The sequence below is a fragment of the Lycium barbarum genome, chromosome 4 (genome assembly GCF_019175385.1).
Source record: "Lycium barbarum isolate Lr01 chromosome 4, ASM1917538v2, whole genome shotgun sequence".
In the NCBI taxonomy this organism is placed as follows: Eukaryota; Viridiplantae; Streptophyta; class Magnoliopsida; order Solanales; family Solanaceae; genus Lycium; species Lycium barbarum.
This window is the reverse complement of record NC_083340.1, coordinates 39,102,688-39,106,832: the sequence shown is the minus strand read 5'-3', so window position 1 is coordinate 39,106,832 and position 4,145 is coordinate 39,102,688.

Here is a 4,145-nt window from a genome sequence, read left to right as displayed (position 1 = left end):
ATGAGTATAAATGCATGAATGATATCAATGACAGTGAGAATATATCAATACCAATCGTGCCACACATGGACACATACGACAATATCGAGAATGAGTCAAATCCTTCCTCTATACCCGATAATACCCAATAAATGAGAGATATGGTTTCACAATCATGATAAGGAAACTAAGCATCAATTCTAGTATCACAAACGTGGATACAAGCCAATAGATCACAATAAGGCAACAAGCCACAATCAAACAACAGTACCAACGTAGGTAATCCATCTTGACTACATACCCGAAGGTGTAACATGCTTTCTCCGACAATCACTAACTATACATATGCTTCGCTAGCCGAGGTATAACCATAAGGTCAACTAGGATCACAATAGAACTCAAATAATGGAACACGAACTCAGTCATGCTAAGCAGTCACTAACACTCACAACCAATAAGATAATTAATAAGAATCACACTTAACGGTACCAACCTAGGACTATCCATCCCAACACCACGTCTGAAGACCTAGGTATGCTTTCTCCGTCAATCTTTACTGTACATATATGAAATCCGAATCGGAGTCTAACTCAAGTAACCCATAACCTATCTCGAGTCCGAGCATGTGCCGCGAACATCCACTTGATCTTCACCTTCCATATTTGGAAGGAAGCTGAGACGAATAGGTCTAGAAATAGCAAGGAATCCGAGTAAGATAGTGTCAAGCATTAAGGTATTCATACCCATTAAGAAACTAGAGAATCTAAATACAACTTTGGGCCCATAAAGGTAAAATTGGAACTTTTTCCCCAAATTAGGTTTTCTAGGTTTCTATTGACTAATAATATAGATTTTATGGTTATCTACACCAAAAAAAGTCATAAATAGCATTCTTCTTTAAAATCTCCAATTTCAAGAAAACCCAAGACTTAACCCATTTGCAAAATAGTGGAAGAAATAGGATTCGGGGTTGGTTAATTAACCTAGAATAGGAATCTAAGAGTTCCTTCGAAAATGCCATGTTTCTATGTGAAGAAACCCATTTTACCTTTCCAGGGTTTTTCAAGTTAGGAAGTCACCATTTTTATTAAACCCTGTAATCAAAACTTAGTAAATGAAGGAAGAAATTCAAGAGAGATGGATTAAATAAGGCCTACATGTTACCTTTCCCTAGGTTTAACGAGATTAGCTCTAACAATATCCCAAATGGCGGCTTGTATTGAGAGTAGGGTGAAAAATGAGGTCGAAACCCAAAATGAACTTTAAATACTAGGTTTGCTGTCACGCCCCAGTCCTCATGGGGCATGATCGGCACCCGACCCCTTACTAGAGCCGAGCGAACCCGCTAGTTCTCATCATATTCATAGTCTCACTGGACTCTTAAATCACAAAATGAAATGCATAATGAAAGCTTTTCAAAAACATTCCTTTCGTCTTTCTCAACTCGAGTAAAATCTGTAATCATATGAAATTTGTAACATAATGCATAATGATACATCGGCTTGCAGAGCCGCTTGCAAGGCTGACATGCTATATACGTGACTCTGTCTGCAAAGTCTCTAACATGCTATATACCATAACATAGATACTCTGACTCGGCAACACTCCGGAAGGAAATGGAGCACGCCAATCCAGCTGGAGCATCTTCTAGCAATATCCTCTACTCATCTGTATACACCTGCGTGGCATGAAACGCAGCGTCCAAAGGAAGGGACGTCAGTACGAGCAATGTACTGAGTATGTAAGGCATGAATAGTAACATAATAAGGGATGTAAAGTATGAATAATAGCCGAAGGGAAATATAGAGTATATCATAAGATAAAAGAATAACCTGTACATATGAGTGCCTTTTAGGGCGGATGCCATGCATGATAGCTTTCTTTCGAAAAACATATAAATATTTGCAAATAAACTGCCCGACCATATAGGTACGGTGTAATGCTACCCGACCATTTAGGCACGGTGTGATCATCATTAGCCCGCGTCCAGACCTCCCGCGTCCGAGGTAATCATAAACTGCCCACTGCAGTGGTGTGTCTGCCCGGCCGCCTATTGGACGGCGCGGTGTTATACTGCCCGGCCATGTAGGCACGGTGTTATTAAAATACATACATAATTATAAAGCATACATGAGAGCCCAAGTGAAAGCTACAACTCTATCGGAGTGACGTAAGGTCGGTAACCTCCGATCTATATTATGGAATAATCATCATCAATATATCTCACCTCGAAGGAACAATTCATGAGGTGAGGCCAACAACAATGAGCAACTCAAGGAAATCATGAAATAAACTTGATAATCTCATAATAGCATTAAAATCATAAGCTTTGGAACTTCTCGAATCAAAATCATCATCATCATGCACATCATAGAAAACATCTCATCTTCTTTATTCTTATAAAGCATACTCATCTTCAGCGTCATAAGAAACTCTTGGAATCATGAAACTTTAACTTTTGAGGATAAAGACATTATGGAAAACATCTCATCTTTAGTATCGTAGGAAACTTTTAAGAATCATGATAAAAACATGTCCATCCTTGTTGTCATAAGAGCTTACAAAATCATAAACCTCTGTTTTGGAAAAATGCGGACATTTTGGGAAAACATTTACGGGTTATCGAGAAAGGAATAACGCCTTGGAATCATAGACATCTAACTTTTGAAAACAAAGAGGCTATGGAAGCATTTATTAAATCGTAACGTAGGAATCATGCCTTTGAAAGAAAGGGACGAGCCTTAACATACCTGTTCCACCTCTTATTGGCTATGCTTATGTGTCCGAGCTAGTAAGTCTAAATTTAAGATGATTCACACTAATGTTAGCCTTTTCATCGTACATTTGTACCATACTTCAAATTATACTATTTTATATTCTGCCGAAAATCGGGCAGTATCTCCCCTGTTTATATGCCTAGCCCGAATTCTCAATTCAGCAACCAACAACAACAACAAGAATACCAACATCAATCATAATGTTTCCAACTTCAAAATATCTCATAAAATAGCCCACACGCCGTTTTCCAACTTTCATAACTAATTAACTCAGTATACAATCATTTAATCACGCTTTCTTCGTAAATAATCCCATATTAACACAAGTAGAAAGAGATTCATACCTTTCTCCCTGTAATATTTTTGTATCTTCACTTTTTCACCTTAATTTTATGCCACAATGCACCGCCATACGATTCTGCACCAACAACTATACGCTACTCGGACTGGAATTTGGAAATTATACCTGGTTTTGGGCGAAAAAGTTGGCTTGGGTGTTGGGGAGGCTCTCCAGATTTTTGGGAGCATTTAGGGGTGTTTTTGATCTGAAAATAAGGGGTTAAGACCCTTTATATAACGTTTTAGAATCTGCCAAAACCGACTGGAAAAGTGTTCAGCGCGTTCGCACAGCCTTCTGGCGCGTTCGCGCTGGTCCTTTTTTCTGCCTGGACCTTCGTTCAGTAAACCGGTCATAACTCTTGATCCCGATATCGTGTGAGGGCCCACGACCTATGGTTGGAAAGATAATTCAATTATCTACAACTTGCATTTTTGGTGCTTTTCCAAATTCCAAACTTATAATACCGTTTTCCCCCTCGAAGTCAGATCACCCGAAAACGTTTTCTCAAATCGTTCTTTTGAAGGGCCTACACTCATATTTGGCTCATGGGTCCTTCTTAGGACTTACTCAACTTTCCATGTACTACTCATATATCCCTTCACACGTCTTTTATAAAACTCTGACATGTGGGTCCCACTTAGCTCGCGGCAGCGAGGGCATTTCGTCAAATAACATATGAACTAATTACACCATATGGTCTCCAAATGTCATATATATATATGTTATTATTACCTTCTTATAACACAACCTTCATTCCGAACTTGATTTTCAATTTTTTTGTTCAGCGCGTTCGCGCTGTATTGGCCCTTTGGCCTTCTGCGCGTTCGCGCCACTCCCTGGCGCGTTCGGGCAGAACATTTTCCTGGTCTGCCAGACCGACTTGTAACGTCCATACCTCCTTACCCCGATGTCCGATTGAGGAGCGGTTTGTTGCGTTGGAAACTAGAATTCCCAAACTTCACTTTAGACTTTTGTTTCACTTCAAAACTCTTAATACACTAAAATATATTCTTGGGACTGTCGTAAGGAGGTTTGTCTCTTCCATCGTG